The sequence below is a fragment of the Triticum dicoccoides genome, chromosome 5A (genome assembly GCF_002162155.2).
Source record: "Triticum dicoccoides isolate Atlit2015 ecotype Zavitan chromosome 5A, WEW_v2.0, whole genome shotgun sequence".
Lineage (NCBI taxonomy): Eukaryota > Viridiplantae > Streptophyta > Magnoliopsida > Poales > Poaceae > Triticum > Triticum dicoccoides.
This window is the reverse complement of record NC_041388.1, coordinates 327,133,939-327,146,347: the sequence shown is the minus strand read 5'-3', so window position 1 is coordinate 327,146,347 and position 12,409 is coordinate 327,133,939.

Below are 12,409 nucleotides of genomic sequence, written 5' to 3'. Positions count from 1 at the left end.
GGGTGGTGCGTATATAAAGAGGAAGGGGCGACTTGGAGGAGGGGGCAAGGCGCGGTGGAGGCGGAGTCCGGCTTGGACTCCGGTCCGAGCTCGGCGGAGGGGGCGCTCGCGCGCGGGAAGGCGGCGGCGGCTTGGGCCGGCGGCCCGGCTGGGTTTGGCCCAGTCGGCTGGAGATTTTTTTTAAAAAATAATTTCGCCGACAGAAATAAAATCCTAGAAAATAAAATAAAAAATCTAAAAATGCCAAAACAAATTTTCACCGTCTAAATAAAATATTTAGAACGAGATGAACATTTTCCTTGGCCCTAAAATGCAATTTCGAAGACATGCAATTTTTCTAATGCAAATAAAATCCAAATAAAATCGAATAAAATCAAAATAAATGATTTTAATATTTTTCCTCCAATATTTCAATTATTTTGGAGAAGTCATATAATCTCCTCTCTTATATTTTAATACGAAATATTTTTTGGAGAGAAAAATTATTAAAATCAAAATCCTCGTTTCATTATTTGATAAGAATCAAATATGAAAACCTGGAAATCCCCAATTCTCTCCGAGGGTCCTTGAGTTGCTTAGGGTTTTGAGGATTGGGAAAACGAAAACGCAATAAAATATGATATGCATGCATGACCTATGTATAACATTCCAAATTGAAAATTTGGGATGTTACAAACCTACCCCCCTTAAGATGAATCTCGCCCTCGAGATTCGGGTTGGCTAGAAAATAGGTGCGGGTGGTCTTTGCGTAGATCATCCTCTCGTTCCTAGGTGGCTTCATCCTCGGTATGGTGGCTCCACTGAACTTTGTGAAACTTGATAACCTTGATGCGGGTGACTCGGCTAGCAAACTCAAGAATCTTAACTGGCTTCTCCTCATAAGTCAAATCACTGTCCAACTGAATTGCCTCCAAGGGTACTGTATCTCTTAACGGTATATCGGCCATCTTAGCATGACACTTCTTCAACTGTGAAACGTGAAACACATCGTGAACTCCTGACAATCCCTAAGCTAATTCCAACCTGTAGGCAACTTCACCCATCCGTTCCAAAACACGATACGGTCCTACAAATCTCGGGGCTAACTTTCCCTTAACTCCAAAACGTTTCACTCCTTTCAAGGGTGATACTCGCAGATATGCTCTGTCTCCAATTTCATAGGTTACCTCCTTGCGTTTCGAGTCTGCGTAACTCTTCTGCCTGGCCTGAGCAATCTTCAGTCTTTCACAAATTAGTTTAACCTTCTCCTCAGACTCCATGATCAAGTCTGGTCCAAACAACTGCCGGTCTCCTACCTCATCCCACATCAACGGCATTCTGCACCTGCGTCCATACGGGGCTTCAAACGGTGCCATCTTCAAACTGGCTTGGTAGCTATTGTTGTATGAAAACTCTGTGTAAGGCAAATTGTCATCCCAGCTAGATCCATAATCTAGCGCACAGGCTCTCAACATGTCCTCCAAAATCTGATTGACTCTCTCAGTCTGTCCATCCGTCTGCGGGTTAAACGCTGTACTGAACTCCAATCTTGTTCCCAAAGTTTGGTGTAATTGGTGCCAAAACTTTGAAGTAAACTGGGTTCCTCTATCTGATACGATGGTCCTTGGAACTCCATGTAGACATACGATCCTGGACATATATATCTTGGCCAACTTCGCACTTGTATACGTGGTTTTCACTAGGATAAAGTGAGCCACTTTGGTCAAGCGATCAACTACTACCCATATAGAATCATATCCTGCTTTGGTTCTGGGCAATCCGGTGATAAAATCCATGCCAAGTTTATCCCACTTCCATTCGGGTATCGGCATAGGCTGTAATAGTCCTGCTGGCTTCTGATGCTCTGCCTTTACTCTTTGGCAAACATCACATACTACTACATACTCGGCAATATCCTTCTTCATACCAGTCCACCAGAAACGTTCCTTCAAATCCAAATACATCTTGGTGTTTCCGGGGTGTATCGAGTATGGTGAGTCATGAGCCTCCTGAAGTATTAGCTTCCTGATTTCTGGGTTATTGGGTATATAAACTCGGTCCTCAAACCATAAGGTATCATTCTCATCCTCACGAAAACCTTTGGCCTTTCCTTTGCTCATCTTCTCCTTTATCTCGGCAATCTCTTTGTCATCCTTCTGAGCTTCTCGAATCTTGCCCAACAACGTAGACTGAACCTCCATTGTTGCAACGAAACCTCTTGGAACAATCTCCAATCGAAGTTCCCTGATATCCTCTGCTAACTCCTTAGGCAATCCCTTACTTTCAAGGATATTAGCATAACACTGTCGGCTCAAAGCGTCTGCTACGACATTGGCCTTTCCTGGATGATAGTGTAGCTTCATATCGTAATCCTTTATAAGCTCCAACCATCTCCTCTGTCTAAGGTTCAGCTCCTTCTGTGTGAAATTGTATTTCAAACTCTTATGATCCATGTACACATCACAACGGTTTCCAATAAGGTAATGTCTCCAAGTCTTCAATGCATGCACTACGGCTGCTAGCTCCAAATCATGCGTGGCATAGTTCAACTCATGAGGTTTTAGTCATCGTGAGGCATACGAAACAACTCTTCCTTCCTGCATAAGCACACATCCAAGTCCTAAGCGGGAGGCGTCGCAATATACTTGGAACTCCTTATGTATATCTGGCAGTGTTAGCACTGGGGCTATAGTCAAACGTTTCTTCAACTCCTGGAAACTTGCCTCGCAATCATATGTCCATTTGAACTTAGTATCCTTCTTCAATAGTTCAGTCATTGGCTTCGCAATCTTGGAAAAATTCTCAATGAACCTCCGGTAGTATCCTGCGAGTCCAAGGAAACTGCGTATCTCGCTAACTGAAGTGGGTGCCAACCATTCAGTGACTGACTGAACCTTGATGGGATCTACTGCTATACCTTCTCTTGATATAATATGTCCAAGGAATCCGACTTCCTTCAACCAAAATTCGCATTTGCTGAACTTAGCATACAACTGGTGTTCCCTGAGTTTCTCGAGCACCAATCGCAAATGCTCCTTGTGTTCCCCTTCATTCTTCGAGTATACCATAATATCATCAATAAACACCACAACAAACTTGTCCAAATACTCCATGAACACCTTGTTCATCATGCTCAAAAAATAGGCAGGGGCGTTAGTCAGTCCAAACGACATGACCGTATATTCGTATAATCCATACCGCGTGGTGAAGACCGTCTTTGGTATATCCTTCTCTCGAATCTTCAACTGATGGTATCCCGATCGTAAGTCAATCTTCGAAAACACTTTAGCTCCTTGCAGCTGATCAAACAGATCATTGATCATCGGCAGTGGGTACTTATTCTTGATCGTCACTTCATTCAAAGCCCGATAATCAACAACCATCCTTAGGGATTTATCCTTCTTCTCCACCAAAAGTACTAGGGCTCCCCAAGGTGACGAGCTTCTTCAAATGTAACCTTTCTCTAATAACTCCTTAATCTGTTTCTTAATTTCCTCTAGGTCATTTGCGGGCATATGATAGGGTCTCTTGGATATTGGCCCTGTACCTGGCAATAGCTCTATCAAAAACTCAATGTCTCTATCCGGTGGCATGCCTGGTAACTCCTCTGGAAACACATCCGGAAAATCCTTCACTACAAGCACTTCCTCCTGAACAACTCCCGTGAGGGCATTCACTCGGCTCCTCCTAGGCACATGCCTAGATACATACTTAATCCTTTTTCCCTCCGGGGTGGTGAGATAAATCGACTTACTAGCACAGTCAATGCTTCCTCCATACTTTGACATCCAGTCCATACCTAATATCACATCCAATCCTTGTGACTCCAAGATAATTAGGTCGGACAGAAAAACATGTGTACCAATGGTTAGACGTATCTGGTTGCACCATCGGCTAGCCATGTACTCTGCTCCAGGTGAACTCACTAGGAGAGGGGTCCTAAGGGTTTGGGTTGGTAGTTTAAACTTATCCATGAATCCCCTTGATATGTATGAATGTGATGCACCAGTATCGAAAAGAACAAGAGCGGTAAATGACTTAACTAAAAACTTACCTATTACCGCGTCCGGCTGCTCTTCAACTTCCTCCACGTTAATGTGGTTCACTTGTCCTTTGTTGAATGGATTAGGCTTCTTTCCAGCGCTCCCATTCCCATTTCCATTCCTTCCTTCAGGGCAATCATTGGCATAGTGCCCTGTCTTCCCGCACTTAAAGCAAGTAACTTGACTTAGGTCTCTTTTGGCGGGTGTGGCTAGGTTGGAGCGGTTCTGATTGTTGTTAGCTCCGTTTCCATTTCCATTCTTAGCACCATTGTGATTATGCGATCCTCCTCCAGTGTGGTTGTGACCTCCATGGTTATGAAAATGTCCTCCCGAGTTCGGGATTAGGCGAGTTTCTACTGAGCTCCTGAGTTATACTTCCCTTGTCCGTACTTCCTCTTATGGCTCTCAATCTGCTGCTGCTTCCCTTCAATCATAAGCGCCTTATCTACCAACTCCTGGTAGTTGTTGAAGGTTGCTACCATCAACTGCATGCTCATCTCATCATTCAGCCCTTCCATAAACTTCTGTTGCTTCGCGGCATCTGTGGCCACATCATCAGGGGCATAGCGAGATAACTTGCTAAACTCATCCACGTACTGAGCCATAGTACAGTTCCCCTGGCGTAAGTTGCGGAGCTCCTGCTTCTTCATCTGCATAGCTCCAGTTGAGACATGAGCTGTGCGGAAAGCTTGCTGAAATTGGTCCCATGTCACCATGGCTATGGGGTAGGTGACAGTGTAATTCTCCCACCATGATGCTCTTGGTCCATCCAACTGATGTGCGGCAAAACACACCTTCTTAGCATCAGTGCATCCTGCAGTGGTTAACTCCCTTCCAATCCTGCGGAGCCAATCATCTGCAACTATAGGCTCGGTGCTACTGGAAAACACCAGCGGTTGTAACCTTAGAAAGCGGGCTAGGTTATCCACTGGTGGCGGGTTGTTGTTGTTGTTGCCCTGGTTCTGAACTAGCAATTGCATCAAAGTATTCTGCTGCTGGATCAACTGGGTGAGCTCCGGTGGGAAAGCAAATCCGGGGTCACATCTCGGAGGAATCTGATGGGTTTAGATGGAAGAGATCAGAATAGAAAAGGGGGTCTAATGAGAAAGGACTACCCATATGCACATGAGACAAACACAATCATTTCACTCAATCAATCAAGCAAGGGCATACAAGCGGTCTAGAATTATCGCAAAAGTTCTCAACCTCTACTAAATACATGGGGGAATACTAATAATATATGGTGGTCATCTAGAAATTTTGATCAGTGGAAGATTCCATGATGTCTGCTCTAGCTTCGTCTTCAAAGTCATCCTCACTAGATCGGAATCGGCGTCGTCGGTGATGATGTAGTTGTCCGGGCAAGTGGAATCGTCGTCTTCTACTCCCGGTGCTGGTCCTCCCATGAATACTCCGATCTTCTTAACTAGGTCGTCATTCTTCTCCAGTAGTGTCTTGATTTCCTCCTCATATCCATTGCGTGTAAACTTGAGTTCTTCCTCCAGCTCGATGATCCTAGTCTTCGCCTTCTTCAAGTCCATCATGTCTATGCACATCTGGTTCTCCTGACATCGAATGTGCTGGTTTAACTCCTGGATGAAAGCTGCAATGGATCTATCCTTCTTGGTGCTAATTACTTCCCATTGCTCGTCTCGGCGCCCACATATCTGATAGATAGTGTCTTTGAGTTCCCTATTGTAGACTTCTCCAATGCGTCCCATGGTGATGTGAGCCACCATACTCTTTCCTAAACTCCAGGTTGGTGCATCGAAGGACAACTCTATGGGTTTAGTGACTGGCGTGAAGGTCCTTCCTGGAACTTGTACTTGAATCATCCAGCGCTCCTCCTCTGGTAAGGTGGCGTTGTATGTCCCGGTGAACCTTGGTATTCCAATGTTCAAGTACCTAGTGACTTCCTTCAGGTGGCGTCCAAATGGTGTGTCTTCATCTGGTTGTGCAAACTTGTTCCTTGCATCCACCATCCTAAAGAGTAGAAAATGGAGAGGAGTCAGAAATGAGAAGAGAAGTGTGACATATGGTTTGGCTTAGTGGTCGTGTCCTACACTCAGCGTGTGCTCTGATACCATCTTGTAGCGACCTGACCTCAAACAGTCAAGTCTCTGTGCTTCAGTGTCATCCCTGGTGTGACGCCCTCGATTCAATCGTACACTAATCATACACGCAAATGTGTACGATCAAGATCAATGACTCACGGGAAGATATCACAACACAACTCTAGACACAAATCAAAATAACACAAGCTTTATATTACAAGCTAGGGGCCTTGAGGGCTCGAATACACAAGAGTCAGCAGAAGCAACAATATCTGAGTACAGACATGAGTTAAACAAGGTTGCCTTAAGAAGGCTAGCACAAAAGCAGCAACGATCGAAAAGGCAAGGCCTCCTGCCTGGGAGCCTCCTAACTACTCCTAGTCGTCTGCAGTCTTCACATAGTAGTAGGCATCCTCCGGGTAGTAGTAGTCATCAGTGGCGTCGTCTGGCTCCTGCGATCGTCATCTGGTCGCAACAATTGGGTATGGGGGAAAAAGAAGTAGCAAAGCAACCGTGAGTACTCATCCAAAGTACTCGCAAGACTTACATCGGATCTAAACTAAGTATGCATCTGTATCAAAGGAATGGGTTGTATATGTGGACTGGGCTGCAGAAATGTCAGAATAGAGTGAAGGCCTAGTCCTATCGAAGACTAGCATCTTCTAGAAACCACCATCTTGCAGCAAAAGGAGGGAGTAGAGTAGCATAAAGTAAAGTAGTAGTAGTGTTATCAACCTCGGCCAGAGATCCTTTCTCGACTCCCTGCGAGAAAGCAATCCCAGTGCCATAGTATCCAAGTGTCCACACATTCCAATTCTCATCACCATCCAGTTCTCATCACAAGTATCCAGTTCTAGTTGTATCGACCGGGATACAACTCCAAGTGTCCGTTACCATAGGACATGCTATCGATAGATGTTTTCTTCCCGGCAGGGGTGCACCAACTTACCCACCATGCTCAATTAACTCTGGCCGACAAACTTTCCTGGGTCATGCCCGGCATCGGCCAAACAATACGCCGCAACCCGACCTAGGCTAAATAGAGAGGCCAGCACGCCGGACTAAACCTATGCCCCTAGGGGCCATGGGCCATCTCCCCGGGAACTCCTGCATGTTGCGTACGCGGCCGGTGAGCAGACCTAGCTACCTTCTTCAACAAGGCAGGAGCTTATGCAGTCCAACCCGGCGCGCGCCACTCAGTCGCTGACGTCTATTAAGCTTCAGCTGATGTATACGATGCAGAACGCCCATACTATGCCCACATGATGGTTAGTGCTATCAGGCCAGAGGCCCCTCGGATCAAATATCCAAATCGTAGTGGATTAGGAACGCGCGGTAATGAGCAGAGACTCACGATCAATGTGACCCCATCGCCCCGTCTCGAGTACTTGCGGCAAGGGCTAAGAATGTCGGGCCATGCCTCGTAAGTATCTCGCGGGCACCTTCCTGGTCAACCCGTCTCCACATCACTCGCAATTAAGCTCACGCGGGTACCCCTCAGGGTCGACCCGTCTTTCCAAGTAACAGGGGTAAAGTCCAAGTATCCGTGTGTCCAAACATCAAGGGGAAAACCCGAGGAATCACCCCCGGTGAATTCCACTCGATGTAATCATCAAGGTGAACATAAGAGGATCCACCCTCGAGGTTCACACTTGAGGGGTTGCACGACAGAGCCGTATCAGAAGTGGTTAAGGAGGAAATCACCCTCGATGACCACGACCGAATAACTACACTACAGGTTAACAACAGAAGTGCTGAAGAGGTCTCACCCTCGGCACTCGATAGTAACCCAGTAGTGTCGAGCAACTAAGAGGAAAGTGATGTGCGGTGTCGGGGCCTGGTCTTCGGTACCATTGATCGGGTCTTCGATGATGAAGCAGGGGCAACAGGGGCAAGGTGGGGGTCACTGATGTATCGCTAACCAACCTATACTAAGCAGTTTAGGATAAGCAGATAAGGTATGAAAGCAGGTAACAAAAACAGGCTATGCATCAGAGTAGGATCATACAGAAAGCAGTAGCAGTTCTAATGCAAGCATGAGAGGGAAAGAAATGGGCGATATCGGAATGCTCAAGGGGGGTTTGCTTGACTGGTTGCTCTGGAAAGGAGGGGGGTTTGCTTGCGACGGGGAAGCCGGGCGCCGGCGCCGACGGCCAGGGCCCGCGGTCGATGAACGGGATAGGGCGGCGGGGGAAGCGGGCGCGGGGCTCCAGCGAGCGATGCACGGCGGATCGGCGGAGGAGCCGGCGCGGCTAGTCAAGCGGGGCACATGGCCGGCTGGACTGGGCGACGCGGCGCGGCGATGGGATGAGCGGGCGAGGCAGCAGGGGAGGCAAGTGCGACGCCCGCCGACGGTAGCAGCAGGGACGAGGCCAGGTTGGCCGAAGCGGCGACGAAGGGTGGCAGTGGCGCTCGGGTGAGCACGAGCGCGTGGCTACAGCTTGCTTTCGAGTGCACTAAGCCGCTGAAACCGGCGGGGAAGAGGAAGAAAAGGGGAGCGGGGGGCTCACGAGGCCCAGTAGATGTGCTAAAGTGAGCTCGGGGAGGCGCCGGAGCTTGGGGCGGCGATGGTCGACGACGGCGCGGTGACGAGCGACGGGCGTGGCGTCAGCAGTCGTCGGCCGACGAGGGAGAGGCGACGGGGCGCGAGGGAGGAGCTGCGAGGCGTCCGGCGAGGGAGGGATCTCCGGGGGGCCGATGGCGGGTCGGGCGCGGCATCAGGGCTGGGTGCTGGTGTCAGGGGTGCAAGGCGGCGCGGGATGGGGTCCTCCCTGATCCAGATCCAGGCGAGTGGAGGGGGGAGACGAGTGAGAGAGTGGGGTTCTGGGGGGGTCGTGGGAGAGATGGGGATAGGGTTCGGTCGGGTGTGGCCTATAGGCCAGGGGAGCGGGGGAGTGGGCCGGCCTGTGGGGTGGTCGACTGGGCCGGCGGGGTTGAGGCCTGGTGGGGAAAGGGGGGTTTGGCCTTTCTCTTTTTGTTTCTGTTTTGCATTTAGATTAACTAGAAAATGAATTTTGGGTGAAGAAGAAACTTGGCACATAACTCAAGCACATTATTTCTAGGAGTCACGGAAAGTTTGAGGCCAAAAGGAGTTGTCTAACCATATTTTTCGAAATTGAAAAGGCTAATTATAAATGTTGGCTGACTACTAAATAATTTTCCAAGGGAATTTGGGAATCCAAAAGAGGTTGGTTCCAACATGACAATGGTCAGGGTAATCTATAGGACAAAGTGAACATTTTTGTTTTACTGCTTGAAGAAATAAATATTTGACTTGCATTTTGAATTTGAATTTGAGTTTGGTTTGAATCAAAGTGAGGGTTAGCAACTTCATTATGATGACATGGCATCATCAGTCATGAGATTACTATAGCATGATACTGGGGGTGTTACAAATCTCCTCTACTACAAGAAATCTCGTCCTGAGATTTAAGATGGTGGAGTAAGGGGGAAAGGCTCAGGAAGGATGAAGCTCAACACTAGATAGGTACGTGGGGACTATCTCAGTGAATGTGGCATAGAGACATCCCTCGAGTTGAAATTCAAGAAAGTTATCAAGAGCAAGGTGAGGTGCAATAGGAAGCTTCAACCGGGTAGACAATCAGTTGTTTCCTGGAACAAGGGGTGAAAGGGGTTCAGAGGAATGAGAGTTAGTATTACGTCTGATACCAGAATGATCGCCTCTCGGAAGGCGGCTCGGGATTTTCATATGAAGCCAAGCGTGAGGATTAACTTTAGAAACAGGGGTGTACAGGAAAGTCAGGTTTCGATCCTATGGAACTATAGGTTATGGGCCCACCAGGTGGGTTAACAGCAGAAAGGCGCTAATCCCTTTGCACGGTCATGATAGCAAGGCAGGTCAGATGATATATAGCCATGTCAATTATGTTGGCAACAACGTTGGTACCAAGGGCGAGGGACGAAGAGAACCATTTTCCTGCTTGTTGAACGAGGCGGACCAATAGGCAAAGTTCTCGTCCATCGGGAGTTACCGGGATGTCGATAGCAATAGTAACAGGGTCACACTAACAGAGTTGTAAACCGAGATGTTTCCATAAGCAGGGAATTATTTCTGCTTATAACATATATAGATCACAAGAAAAGTTAAGCAAACCAACGGAAAGGAAAAATATGTTTATACACAAGATTTAGGAGTTAACTTTTCCCAAGGAAAGTAGAGCATGATATACATGGTAAATCAACAAGTACAACACCATTTGGATAAAGGGGCAAGGGAATTCATGATGTTATCCATACAACGGTGTTTGGATAATAGAGCAAGAAACATTTGGCAATGCACTTCCAATGTTCTTGTTGTTGTTCGGCGTACCACAGTCATGCTTCGAGGTAACATTAACATGGTGTTTCAAGCAAGATTGAATCTGAAGGTCACAAGAAGTACAAAGGAACAATTCCAAGAATGTCAAGGAATGTAAGATATAACCAAAACATGACCAACTCTGTATTGGTAGGAAGTCAAGGATGGTGTCGATGACAACACGAATCATCGACGGGCAAGGATGGTATTTCTCCTCAAGAATTCGATTGATATCTTAGAACACGGCAGTATATTGATGGTGATCATGACAAATTTTGTAGAGAGCCTCTATGAAGATGCCATCGAGCAACAACGACATCAAGCCAAAGGAATGATGAAGCAAAGGCTATTGGAACCGTGGATACGACACAAGCTCGGATTCAAGCTTGTTGTTCAAGGTGGAATGATAAGATGAGGAAGATCGACGTAAGGTTCGCTCATCGTCGAAAAGTTGTGCTCCAAGAATAAGGACCAGGTAGCATAGTTCAAATTAGCACGATAATGATATACCCAATCAGGCTAGGAATGACTTGAAGGATTATTAAACTCATAAGCAACAAAAAATACTTAGAGTTATTGAATCGGAGTGTGGAATCGATTCACTTATCGGTGTCCGAGTGACTAACATCTCAAAACCCAGGCAAATCTGAAACCGATGAGAAGCAATACCAGAAGAAGACTCGTAGGAAGCAACATGGTTCTTTGTTATTCTCGAGATACCGGAGGGTAATACTCGATGGAAGATCAAAATAGAGGTTGCGAAGATGTATTTATCTACAGAAGACAAGTGCTATAACTTGTCCGAGAAATGGAATCAAAGGGGAACAATTATGGTCAGAACCACGATTGCAAAGGATCAAAACCTAGATATAAGATTATCTTATACCAAGGGGATAATTAATTTTAAGAGAAGCTTCCATGATAAGATCTACATCGTGTCCATGGGCATGAACACAAAGTTCAAGGTCGACTCCCACTTCTCCAATGCATAACCTTTCATTCACTTCTCGCGTTCAATGAAGTTGTAGTGTTGAAATGTTATCTGGCAAAACACCAGAAGAGTATGACTCGTGAAAACTCTCGGGTTCACATGGATTAAGGAAGGCATAGGTCCAACCCATAGGGGCATCTTGGGAACAAATACCACAAACTCCACGAGTAAAATAACACAAGCTCAAAGCCAGGGCATGGTTGAGAAGGCAGAGGATACAATTTACCAAAGGCTTTATGTATCTGAGGAAAGGCCCCAAGAGGTTATTGAATATGAAGAACGTTGTCAGATAAAATCCAACAAAGGATCTAGCGGTCCACATTGGATCTGATGCGAGTATCGATACTCAACCAGAAGAAGAAAGAATGCAAAGTCCTCAGATTATAGAACATCTGAATAATTCGATGCTTTAAATGCAAAGAAATCATGATTTCAAAAATAGAAGATCAGAAGCAGACGCTCTAATCAAAAGATAAGTTGAATAGCCCTAGGGATACAATTGACGACAATTTGATTGGTCAAGAAACAACTCTTGGTCAAATGACGTCCATGCCGGAAGGATGAATTCTATGATTCGATTGAGGATTGCGAGCAATCCGCAACATATTGAATCAACAGACTCAAATGATAATGACAAAGGACGCCAATAAGATTATTATACTTATGGGATTTAACCATAATGCAAGCAAGCAAGAATTTCAGGAGCAATAAGCTGCTAAGGATTTTCGGAAGATCGAATAGGATTTCGAAGATTTTTGTGAAACACTCAACAACTGGGGATGGAGAATCTTCGGTAATTGAGAGGACTCATTCGTAGGGGTATTCATGTGGCAAAGAACTTCAAGGCAATTGCAGAAGCGGTTCTCAGAACAACGGAGAGTATTTCGGGGCATCTTTTAGAAGAGAGAGCAACTAGGGACAAAGGTATGAACAACAACTGTAAGTACTTATCCATAAGGATATATCGGTGGCAGGGAATTGCAAAGGCGGTGGGCACAAGGGTCTCGGGAAAACATCAAAGAGT